Source organism: Helianthus annuus, chromosome 2, assembly GCF_002127325.2.
Source record: "Helianthus annuus cultivar XRQ/B chromosome 2, HanXRQr2.0-SUNRISE, whole genome shotgun sequence".
In the NCBI taxonomy this organism is placed as follows: Eukaryota; Viridiplantae; Streptophyta; class Magnoliopsida; order Asterales; family Asteraceae; genus Helianthus; species Helianthus annuus.
In genome coordinates this window covers 71,375,421-71,389,188 of record NC_035434.2, presented here as the reverse complement: position 1 = coordinate 71,389,188, position 13,768 = coordinate 71,375,421, and positions in this window count along the sequence as shown.

Sequence of the window (13,768 nt, the reverse complement as noted above, 5' to 3'; positions counted from 1 at the left end):
CACTTTTAGTCTAGTGCTTGTATAGGGTCGTAAGTCAAGCGATATTGACAACCGCTTAGACTTTCGAACCCGACCCATTTGGTCAATCGTTAGGATCCGACCAAGCATATATTGTGACCATAGTTGTATAGGGAATAACCTTCTGAGGTTATACCTTATGGTCACTTAGTTTGATTAGTTGTATGATAGGTAGATTATATGCCTTAGGAAAATGACCAAAATGCCCTTTTCATGCATAATTGGAAGTTAAGCATATGTAACTTAATTTTTGTCACTTAAACTGATTATGCAACATATTTAAACATGTTAAGGCATATAATACTTATCATAGGATTAGTTAGGCGTCTCGAACGCGCATTTGCGCGAACGACACGTTAAAGTAGCATAAGCTACCTTAATGGGTCATAACGGGTCATAAGTACTTAGGATAGGTTCCGATTTAGAATGTAGGCTTTGTTAAACCATATCACATGAGTTCCAATACTCATTTGGTTTACGAGACCTCATTCTACCCGATCTTCCGATTTAGGTGTCGATTTATTAACTAGCGATCCGATTACTGGGTACCACTTGATTTCCTTGGTTTGCCCGAGCTTTGTTAAGTTCAATTAGTCGAGGATATCTTTGCACTTCAAAAGTGAGTACATAGTTCCCCACTTTTACCGCTTTCAATTGTTTTGGGGTGATTCATATGTGGTTAACGATTTCGAGTTTACTAAAACGAATGTTATGGTTTATATTAAACACAACAATTTCCATTATATAAACAAACTTGTTGGGGCGTTGGTCAAAAGACAATTGAATGACATTCATTAACTATTTTTAAGCCAACCAGTAGTACGTTATGGTACCATAGGATATTATGATACCATAGGATTTGACAAATCCCGTTATCGAACGTTCACCATGGTTATGGGGGTAATGTGGGTAACGACAGAACCTGATATTTGTTAACTTACCCTTTGGTGGTTTGTTAATACGAGTTGAACGAGTAGGACGAGTCACATAGGTTTGAATGTATTCAATAAAACGACCAAAAGTTAGTTTCACAATCTAAACATGAACCACTGGTACTATTGAACTATGTGAACTATTTGAACTGTTTGAACCACTGGAACTATTGAACAATGTGAACTATTTGAACTGTTTGAACCATTGGAACTATTTGATCTATGTGAACTAATTGAACTATTTGAACGATTGGAACTATTTGAACTATTGAACGATTGGGTTAGGGTAAGTGATTAGGTTACGAGACGGGTGTAATGTGATAAAAGCATGGTGGATACGCCGCTGGTACTTCTTATATATAAGTGCTTTTAACACATTACATATCGTTACGTTATCTAGATCACTTGGATGAATGTTTTCAAAATGAAGTTACACTACAAGGTTTTCTTAACGATATAAACCATACAATGTTTACTTTTAACAACGATTTACTACTTGGTTTACAAAGACAAATGTTTTCAGTTAAGATTCATGGCTACAATGGTTTTGGTTTACACATATATTAACTTGTAAAGGTTGATAGAAATATACTGCAATATCAAACTCTTTTGTTTTCAAGGTATACACTCAACAACTCTCGTAGTTGGTCGAGGTATTGCCATATGAACTCAAGGCCATGAATCTGACACACTCACAAAACCTATGTACTCGTCGGCATTTTTATGCTAACGTATTTTCACATATGTTTCAGGTACCATAGTTTGATGACGTTTGATCATGATTATGATGCATGCTCACATAGGGATGGACGAGGCCTTAGTGACTTAATAACAATGAAGGACAATATGTTCATGTTTTGTTTTTAATATTCGAGACGATGTAATAAACTTAATTCAATAAAACGAAACTTCAATCCATGTGTTGTGTAACAATGATTCTGTTACGACACTCCCCGACGTTTCCGCCGCGGTTGGTTGTTTTAACGCGGTCGGGGTGTGACAGAAGAGTTGGTATCAGAGGTCATGGCTATAGGGAATTAGGTTATTAGTAATGCTTTGACCTAGACTATAACCTTCCTAGGACCCTAACACAAGTTACCTTGTGTTTATTCTTTAAACAATACCATTGCCAATCTTTAGGTAACAACCACAACAAGAACACGAATTACGAATCCGACTTGAAAACTAATCATCTCTTCCTAGATAATTTAGTATAAGGTTTTGAACCTTCAAAGTTTTCAAAATCTCATCAAAGTTTAGGTCCTATTAATGTGAACACGTGCAATCTGGAAGGGTGGGTGCCTGTATCCTGAGTTTTCTGTCTAAGGCTAGAGTGTTCATACAAATCCACATAATCGGACCAGTCACTCTTACCTAGGAACTCTTGGGGTGAGTATCCACTTATAGGCTAAAGCATGTCTTCGCGATACATTATAAGGACCTATTTACTTTGTTCAACCTCTGTACGTCGTTTTTTTGTTTGAAGTAACGAACGAATGATTGCCTTCCTTATGTTTCGTCGATATCTTCAATACCTCCTTTGTCCATCCAATTGTTAATCTCACCTGTTTCTAATGTTTTCTTGTTCCTTTTAGAAAATGCCTCCTAGACGCGATCAAACTGAAAATGCTGCCCTCGCAGCCACAATCGTTCAGCAGATGGCTGCTGTGATTCCGAATCTCATTACCCAGATAAACCAAGCGAATAACAATAACAACAATAACAATGCTCCGTGTGATTTCAAAACGTTCAATTCAGCCAAGCCATCAAAATTTTCTGGGTCTCAAGGAGCAACTGCACTCCTACAATGGTTCGAGAGTCTAGAAAGCACATTCAGACATGTTCAGTGTCAAATGAACGAAAGGTTGAATTTGCATATAGTGTCTTTGAGAAACGAGCATTAACATGGTGGAATAGTTTGATGAGAGATAGGGGTGCCGATGTGGCACTGGCTCAAACCTGGGAAGAGCTTCGAGCACTAATGATGAAGGAGTTCTGTCCTCGTCATGAAATCAGGGCCTTGGTAAGGGAATTCGACGATCTTAAGGAAGACAACGGTGAACATCGAGCCTACATGGATCGATATGAGGAACTAAGTCTGTTATGTCCAACCATGGTTACGCCTTTGGATAAGGCAATTGAAAAGTATATTGATGGCCTCCCTGACTCAGTACAAGACATTGTTACTAGTAGCAACCCTACTACAGTTAGACCAGGCCATTGAGCTATCCGCTACCCTGACTGAATCTCAGATCAGGAAGGGTAAACTTTTTCGAAAAGGCGACAAGAAACCAACCGATGAAGCTAAACCAAAAGATAAGCAGACTGAATCCTCCAAGAAGTCAAAGAAGCGTAAGGCTTCTCAGAACTTCGCAGTGGTTGCTCAAAACAATCCAGTTGTCCCTAAGAAACCAGCTCAACTCCCTGCTAAGAAGCCATACAACAGAACTGCACCTCTGTGCAACCAATGTAACCTTCATCATCATGCTAGTGTGAAATGCCGCAAATGCCTAAATTGTGGACTTGCTGGTCATACAGCTAGGGTTTGTCGAGCTGCAGCTGTACAAAATCAAGTTGACAACAACCCAGCACAAGCTCGTTTTCCAACATGTTCTTGCTACAACTGTGGCGAGATGGGCCATTTCAGAAACAATTGCCCAAAGCTTGGTAATGCAAATCCAGCACATGGATGAGCATTCGACCGACTGGAAGACGATGTTGTTTAGAAACAATCGAACTTTATGTATTATTTCTTTTGTTATCCAAGTCTATGAAACAGTCATTTTGGTTTATAAATAAACATTTATTTGCATTACGAAGCACGAAAATGAATGCGGTTACAAGTATGAACGACACATTCCTACGATACTGATACCAAGGAACCGTGTTCCTTGCCAAACAAACTACTCTCGAAATTCTTCCATTTTGTGATCGCTTGCGATTTCCACGAAAATCCTAAGTACCCGTACAAGTTACAACTCCGGATGAATACCCAAAGTACCACTTTAAATCCTTAATAGGATACCTAAGGGTACTTCCGTAAGCCCTCGATTGGTCTTACATAACATATCTTCCCGACTTCACGATATTTTACACAGCATATGATTTCAAAAGATTATGCATGTTTTCAAAAACCTCATACATGTTTTCAAAATCATCTCACATGGTTTCAAAACATTTCATAAAAAATGTTTACCTAATATACTTAGTACATGATTTCAAAAACATTACAAAAGGTTTTCGAAAACATATTTTTAACGATTCCAAGCATAGCTTTCAAAAAAAAAACACAATCTGCTCGTATGTTGCCTTAGCATACGTGGTACGCGATTTTCAAGAACACCCTGCTTCGTATGCTGACTAAGCATGCTTAGCACAATGATTTCAAGGATCCAATTGCTTCATATGTTGTCTTAGCATATCTAGTGCGAGGTTCCTAAAAACACCTCTCACTATACGAATTCCAAATCCTTATAGGATCTTCTTCATAGTTAGATCCTTATAGATGTTTAAAGCGCAAAATCCAAGTCCTTAATTGGATTCTTTATGTGCTTTAATGTGAATGTTATGATTCTTTGAGAACAAAATCGAATCCTATAAGGTCATCCTATCTTTACAGATAGATTCTTGAGGATGTTTGAAGTGCTAGTTGAAGTCCTTTGAATGGATTCCTAGTGTACTTTGAATGCACACATACAAATCGACGACAAGTTAATAACAAGCTAATAACGAATTAATAACCAAGTGAACAATTATGTGACTATTATATGCTTACGTGTTTATGTGTTGACCTAATCAAAGTTATCACAAGGTTGTTCGACTGATTCTTTCCCCTACACATTATAAAATAAACTGTGCGGACTGTGCAAGGAATTACGTAATTATGGATGCAATCATAATTATGGAATTCAGTGCACAGAAACCACATCAAGCTTTGTCTTGTATCAACCTAAGCAAGAAAAAAAAGTTAACTATATTCATTTCCGTTTCTGATGAAGTACCCACAGAGGAAAAATGAACTACCTATTCATTTTTCGCTTCTGAAAGAAATATCCGCTGAGGGAAATGAATAATCTATTTGTGAACCAGGTTCATTTTCGTTTCTTATGAATTACCCACTTAGGAAAATGAATTATCCATTTATTTTCGCTTCTGAGAAATACCCACTGAGGAAAATGAACAGATTCATTTTCATTTCTGATAAAGTAACCACTAAGGGAAATAAACTATCCGTTCATTTTCACTTTTGAAAAAATACCCACTGAGGAAAATGAATAAATTCGTTCCATTTCTGGTAAAGTATCCACTGAGGAAAATGAATTGATCATTCATTTTCACTTCTAAAGAAATACCCACTGAGGGAATGAATAATCCTGCATTAATTTTATCATTTCGTTTCTAATGAAGTACCCACTGAGGAACATGAATCATCCGTTCATTTTCGCTTCTAAAGAAATATTCGCTGAGGAAAATAAATAAATCCATTCTACTTCTGATGAAGTATCTACTGAGGAAAATGAATTATCCATTCATTTTCACTTCTAAAGAAAAATCCCTTGGGGAATGAATAATCCTGTATCGATTCCTTCATTTCCACTTCTAACGAAGTACCCACTCAGGAAAAATGAATTACCCATTCATTTTCATTTCTAAAGAAATATCCATCAGGGAAATGAATACCCTTTTCAATAATCTTTCATTTCCACTTCTGATGAAGTACCCACCGAGGAAAATGAATCATCCATTCATTTTCGCTTCTGAAGAAAAATCCATCGGGGAAATGAATATTCTTTGCGACAATCCTTCATTTCCATTTCTGACGAAGAATCCAATGGAGAAAATGGATCATCCATTCATTTTCGTTTCTGAAGAATATCCACTGGAGATATGAAATACAAATTCTTACAAGATCTTTCTATCTAAATAGTTAGATTCTTAAGGGATACCACAGAACTACTGGTTAGTTTGATCTTTATCAATAATCAAATTACTCGTTCCCACTTCCTATTTTATCTAAGGAAGCACCCACTAGGGAACGATAAAGTTATGCCGTACATGGAAATCCTTAATGGGTTACTCTATGCAAATAGATAACGCCCTAGATTCCCTGCAAGACGACTGTTTAACAACTTCAGAAAGACCCCTTCGAATAAATTTCGGGACGAAATTTCCTAAAGTAGGGGAGACTGTCACATCTGTGCCTCTACAACCATCACATGAATACAAAAACCAATGAAATCTTGTGTTTCATACTTGGGATTTGTATAAACATGTGTATCATTTGCACATATCAATTCTTGTTCAATTTCGAGCTTTAAATCGCTTTCTTGAAAGTTATACGCGAACTGATGCGTAAACGTAATTAGCTTAACACAACAAACACTCTGGAATAGTGACACAGGCTTAACATACCTTAAATAACCTTTACATAACTTAGAAATAAGTTTTGGATGGTTTGGTATGTCGAAAACAAGTTTATTCGATCGCAGGAACTATTTGCGTCAAACTGCGAAAGTATGCCGATTCGTATAGTAACGAACATTCCGGAACTTGATCATAAGCTAAACATACCATAAATATCCTTTACATATCTTAAAAATAGGCTTTGAGGGGTTCGTTATGTCACACCCTAGCTTTTGCGGAAGCGTGGGTTTATTTGGTGTGACTTCTTAATACCATAGCAATTATCATAACAATGCTATATGAAATTAAAACATATGATGTTCATCCATTCATCAAGTTTTTAAAGTAACACGACAACATTGTTTAAAAAGTTGATACTTAAAACATATTACAACATGACATAATTTAAAATGTGTTCACAAGACACAACCAAAAGACATGAATAAAAACACAATTTAAGACTTGTGACACGTCCAGGCAAAAGTCACATTTCCTAAACTCGGATGATATCATTATTCCTTACGCAGCGTGACGAAATTGCATACCCTGCCAGATCCACTAATTTCCTGAAATACATGTAATTTGAAAAATCAACAAAAAGTTGAGCGAGTTCATGTAAAAGTGAGTATGCATAAATCGTTAAAGTATGTATAAAAGTCCTTGGTATGTAGCAATAAGGAAAAAGAGATCACCAATGGGTTGCAAAGCCACTGGTATGTGTGAGAAAGTGCAGGGAAACTCAAACCAAGCAAATTTGTTACCGGGCTTTGGCTTGAAGACACAGTCACCTCTATGGGCCACCCCGGCCTCACGGGTGTGGGCTCGCTACACCCAAATAGATCTATCACTCTTGTGTCCCTCGGTCCTAACAACGAGGATTAATGGTCTCAAGTGTTGTGCACAACCCTCACATGATCTAGTAGTATAAACCCTCCCTACGCTAACCATACCGTGTAAATAAATGTTTGTAATATTTGTCGCATGTATTTCACCCCGAAGTATAAAACTGAAAACAGTAAAGAGAAAAGGGGGACATGAACTCACAGAAGTGCGTATCCTGAAACGTCAAACTCCAACTCTATCTGCTGCATGACGACCTACACGTACTAATGCCTATTAGACGGATGGCCGTGCCTTGGCTTAGGGTTTAACGTTCTTGGGAAAATAGTTAGGTAACTATTTCGTATTCACACTTCTTAATTATTTTATAAATGTATTTCCTTCCCAAGGATGTGGGTATTTATACATGTACGCTTTAAAATTCCGAAAAATCTATTTTAAGTCTCACTTAGAAAATATATTTTAATCACTTGTCTAAAACATTTTAATTCCAAAATATATATATTTTTCCCAAAAATATTATATTTTACTTCATAAGTTTCCAAAAATATTATTTTATCAAAATATACGTATGAGAGTATTTTTCAGAAATACTACGTACACTATGCGAAAACAGGGATACAGCCACAAAAAAAAGTGTGACTATATGTCTTTCGTCACATTTATTTTTTTCAGGTCAAGTATGACCAAAGCTCGAGTCATCGTAGATATCATACAGCCACACACACTTTTTAGTGGCCGTAGAACTTAAAAAATGTGGCTAAAAGGTACCAACATTTTTTGCTAAAATCTAGCACTTCCTCCATTAAGTGTGGCTAAAGGATAGCAACGGGCACATGTATTTACTTTAAGTGTGGCTTTTACTATTATATAGTCACATGAATTATCAAAAAAATGTGTTTTAGCCACATCAATTAAAAAAAAAAAGTGTGGCAAAAAGGGTTGTTGTAATTAAGCATATTGTCCATTAAGTGTGGCTAAAAGATAAGAACAACCACATGAATTACTGTAAGTGTGGTCGTTTCTATTATATAGTCACATGAATTTATTGTAAGTGTGGCTAAAAACTTTTACTAGACACATAAACCACTTTTATAATTTAAGTGTGGCTATTGTCTGACCTTTCGTCACACGTATTTGTTTCCCATATGACATTTGTTATCATCTCGTCACACAAAAAAAAATGATGATTGTGTGGCTGTTGTCTAACATTTAGTCACACATATTTTCTTTTCCTATATCGTTTGGTACCATTTCGTCACACAAGCAAAAAAACAAAGTGGCTAATGGTTATTTATAGCCATCCAAAATTCTGTAATTTTAAGTGTGGCTTTTATCTATCATTTGGCCACACATATTTGGTTGTGGTTCTATGTGGCTATTTTCATATAATTAGCAATTTTATTTTCAAATGTTTATAAAATTAAAACAATAGTAACATCAAAAACCCAAAAAACAAATTTAACGACATTAACAATAATAAACCAAAACCCATGCATAAGTTTTAAATTTAAATACTAGATACATAAACTTCTAAGTTCTAATCAAAAGATATATACAAATGTGCAGCAACTCCAACATAACTTGCATTACTCTTAGGAGCACTTGCAACAATACTTTTGTCTCAAACTGTCACCCCTAGCCGCACTTGCAAGTTGTAACAACACAACCTTCTCTCATTCCCTGCATAGTATATAAACAAAGCATCTGTAAATGCTCCTGTTTATGAGCAACAACTAAGGTGCGATCGAACGTAAAACAATCAAGCTGCAGAGAATGCTATGTGTTCATAAACTAATGATATTTGCTAACTTTCTCTCTCTCTAAATTCTACTCAATTCTAGGTCACTTTCTTCTCTATAATTCACGACTATTTTATTCCCTGACCCAAACAAGCACCCAATAGTCTTTGCCAATACCAACAATTTTTGATGCGTTATACAAATGCTAAGTTTAACCAAAATTATTTATACAAAAATCAACTTTAAATATCCTTCAACTAATTACAACTTTAAATTCCTTCGACTAACTACAGATTTGTTTGAAATGAACCCTGGGCAGCAAGTTCCATACTAAAGAAAAAAACCAGCAAAGAAGTAGTAGTAGGTGTAAAGACTGTTAAATACAAGAAATGAAGATGTTCAACTACAGGACAGTGCGCTTCTAGGGGTTCATTAACAATATGAAAAAAAAACAACTTAATATACATGTTTAGCAACAATCATGGGATTTTCAGTGTTTAAATTACGTAAGTTATGTTTTAAAGTTCGCGTTGTAACAATATTTGTGTAACTTAAATTTTTATTTTGTGAGGGCGTTAGTATTATTTTGGAGTCGTATTTTCATGATATCATAAGTTATATTATTTTTACCCTAAAAATAATATATCTAGTGCACACAATAAACAAACAATCACACAAGCGTTTTAGTATAATATATATATATATATATATATATATATATTCAATATATATATTTATCAAATTTTATTTACAAAAATCCACCTCCGGTACTTGGTAATTTTTGAAATAAAAATTGTGGCGAAGTTTATTTTGAAAACCAAGTTAAAAATATATTTGTAAACGCTTGTTAGAAAAATATTTCTAAGTGTTGAAATTCTAGAAAAATTTCGCCAGAGTTTCCTCTGTAAATGGAGGTGTCCATGCTTCTTAGCATATCATTTTCTTTTGTAAAATCATTCAAACAATTAACAATCAATAATATACAATTTTTGATCACCAACCTTGACAAAAATAAACATGAACCATAAACTTATGAACTTGAAAGTTTGTAAAAATATGTAATAAATTTACTAACACACTTAGTAGGTCTTGTTATCTTTAAAAATACGATTAGTGTCTTAAAAACTTTATTTTTAAAGAATGTGTATTTTCACCACTTCTAGTCATATTTTCTAAAAATATTTCTTTGTTAAATTTTCTTTCTACACAAGTGTTCCTACACTTGTTTACCCACTAAAAATGTGTTTATTTCATGTAATATCCAATGTCTTAACAAAACTCGTTCCTTTCACTTGGTTCTTTCGAAAAACCGCTCATAGATCTTTAGATCTACAAGTTTATAACTTTATTTTTCAAGAAAACTTATATTTATTCAAGTTCAAAGTTCATGTGTGGATGGTTTCATCATCCTTCATATCTTTAACCTTTACATCTTGCTAGTTCATGTTCTTAAACATGATCTACGAAGTCTAGGTGATGAACCATCTTACTTCTACTAACAAACGACATGTATTAAGCATAACAACACAAGATCAACATGATTTCAACATCATTTAACACTACTTCATCTCTTTATCCATTCTTCATCCTTTGTGTTCAAGACTAGTTTAAGTTCTTTAGAGTTTCTTAACATTTTATCAATCAATCAACTATTAACCACTAAAAGTAAGAACAAGATGAAGATTTGAAGCACTTACTACTAGCACAAGGCTAGGGAAGTTTCGAAGCATAAAAGTGGTGGATAAAATAAAACTAGATCGGTCCTTGAGCTTCCGAGTGCACCAAGTTTACTTGTATGATCTCTTGCACCTTTGTATGTATGTAGAATGCTTGAAAGAAGGCTTGATGGTGGTAATATGGTGGATGGTGGTGGCGGCCGAAAGTGAGGAAGGAGGAAGGAGAGTTGTTTGTTGTTTGATGTTTGAGAAGTGAGAGCATGGGTAACTAGTGTGTTTATTTATAAACCAAGATCATATAATCCATCATGTAATGAGCTCCTAAATATCCAACATTAGCAATTAAATAATCAAAAGAAAGCAACCGAATGGTGACCGTAGTGGGGGGGTAGGGGGTTGGGTTGTAAATGTATGGTTACAATCTAGTTATGGTTCAATGGTATAGTTAGCATATTGTTGTGTGTTATATGATATAAGGTGTGTTAGGGTATTCGGGGACCCTAACTAGCTCAGAAAAGTAAAAACAATGTATTTGGCAATATTTTTATATTCCGGGTAAAGTACGGTTGTTCGGTTGGATGTTAATCCGTCAAAGTGCTAAATAAAGCTTTAAAGTGTCTAGGACTATTTCGCCAAGTTTTTGCACTTTACTAGCATTGTTAAATGCTGAATTTTGGTATTTAGTGCAGAATTTTGCACTTTAAGTATGTTTTAGGCACTTCCGAGCACTATAACTATCACCTAGTGATGTAGTTTTATGGGCCTCACCTCCCTACACTCCCTACTAGTGTTGTATTCTATTCCTGGCTCATACGGGCCTCAAATGACATTGTATGTCTAAGTGCTGGCATTGTCAGCATATTTACTGGGTTATCCGCTCACTGTGCTAACTGTGCTTTGTGCATCATGTTTGTCAGTAATGTTTGTGTTTAATAAATAGAGTGACAATATAAAATGTGATGCATGAGTATGTATGTATCAGAAAACAGAAAGCAGTTTAATCACAATTGTAATCAAGCACTAATTAAATATTAATTAATTTGTACAGATACCTGAAATTATGAGGGTTGTCACATTCTCCCCCCGTTAAGAAAATTTCGTCCCGAAATTTTAGGCTCTGCTTCTAGTCGCAGGGGTCTTAGGAAATAAATGGGGGTACTTTTCTTTCATACGATCCTCACGTTCCCATGTGAATTCTGGTCTATGTCTTGCATTCCTTCGAACTTTGACGAGCTTGACACTACTCCTGCGCGTTTTGTTTATCTTCCAATCCGTAACCTCAACGGGTTCTTCAACAAAGTGGAGCGTGTCGTCGATATGAATTTCGTCAGCAGGAATGACAACAGTTTCTTGTGTTGGACTCTTCTTCAGGTTCGATACATGGAATGTATCATGAACACCATTAAGTTCAGCAGGTAGGTCCAACTTGTATGCTACTAAACCAACCCTCTTCAGAATCTTGAATGGACCAATGTAACGCGGATTCAACTTTCCACGCTTTCCAAAGCGTGCCACACACTTCAGGGTGAAACCTTCAACAAAACCATATCTCCCACCTCGAATTCCAGAGGTTTCCTTCTTCGATCCGCATAACACTTTTGACGATCACGATCCGCCTTGATGCGTTCTCGGATCTGTGCAATCTTGTCTGTGGTTTCCTGGACCACTTCCTGGCTAACTAACTGTCTATCACATGCGTCAGCCCAACAAATCGGTGATCGACATTTGCGTCCATAAAGAGCTTCGAACGGTGCGGCTTGAATACTTGCGTGCTAACTGTTGTTGTATGAAAATTCGAACAATGGTAGGTGAGTATCCCAACTTCCACCTAAATCCATTATGCAAGCTCTTAGCATGTCTTCTAAAGTCTGGATCATTCGTTCACTCTGTCCATCAGTTTGTGGGTGAAAAGCTGTACTTAGGTTCAACTAAGATCCGAATGCTTCTTGAAAGGATTGCCAAATCCTTGACACGAATCTTCCGTCTCTATCAGAGATGATTGAGAGAGGCACTCCATGACGTGCAACGATCTCTCTCATGTATATCTCAGCTAATTTGCTCATGTTATCTTTTTCCCTGATTGGCAAGAAGTGCGCAGATTTCGTTAGACGGTCCACTATTGCCCAAATAGTATCGTGACCTTTGGGCATTCTTGGCAGTTTCGTTATGAAATCCATTGAAATCTGTTCCCATTTCCATTTGGGTATCTCAGGTTGCTGCAGAAGGCCTGAAGGCTTCTGGTATTCGGATTTTACCTTGGCGCACGTTAAAAACTTGCTAACATAAACTGCAACATCGCCTTTCATCCTAGGCCACCAGTAGAAATCCTTAAGATCTTGGTACATCTTATCCGCTCCTGGATGAATTGAGTACCGTGACTTGTGAGCTTCATCGAAAATGACCTTTCTCAAACCACCAAACAGAGGAACCCAAATTCGTTTCATGAAACATAAAGTTCCTTCCTCGTTTGGAACTCGACTTGTCTTTGCGGCGACAATCCTGGCAAGTCTTCTGGGAAAACTTCAGGATATTCCTTTACCACTGGGATGTCTTCAATCCTCGGCTCAGCAGCTTCTTTGTCCACGACGTGTGCCAAGAAGGCAACACATCCCTTCTGTAAACACTTTCTAGCTTTCAGACAGCTAATGATTCTCAGAGGCGTATCGCGCTTCTCTCTGTGAACCACGATCGTTTCTCCATCTTCTATTGGGATGCGAATGGTCTTTTCGTGACAAACAATCTCGGCTTTGTTGCTTGACAACCAATCCATCCCTACCACCACGTCGAAGCTTCCCAACTCGACTGGTAGTAGATCCAAAGTGAACTCGTGTTCTCCCAGCTCAATTACGCAACCTCAGACAACTTCATGGGTTTCAACTAGCTTTCCATTAGCCAGTTCAATTGAGTACGGAATATCTAACTTACTAGCAGTTAACCCAAGCATATTCTTAAATTCTAACGATACAAAGCTATAGCCGGCACCAGTATCAAACAGAACAGATGCAAAGTGTTGATTTATAGGAACGTACCAGTGACAACGTTGGGATCCTGGCGCGCTTCCCTTGCTCCAATGTTGAACACTCTTCCACGGGCTTGATTCAGCTTTAGGCATTCCCTCTTAAAGTGACCAACTTCTCCATAATTGAAAAAGCTCGGT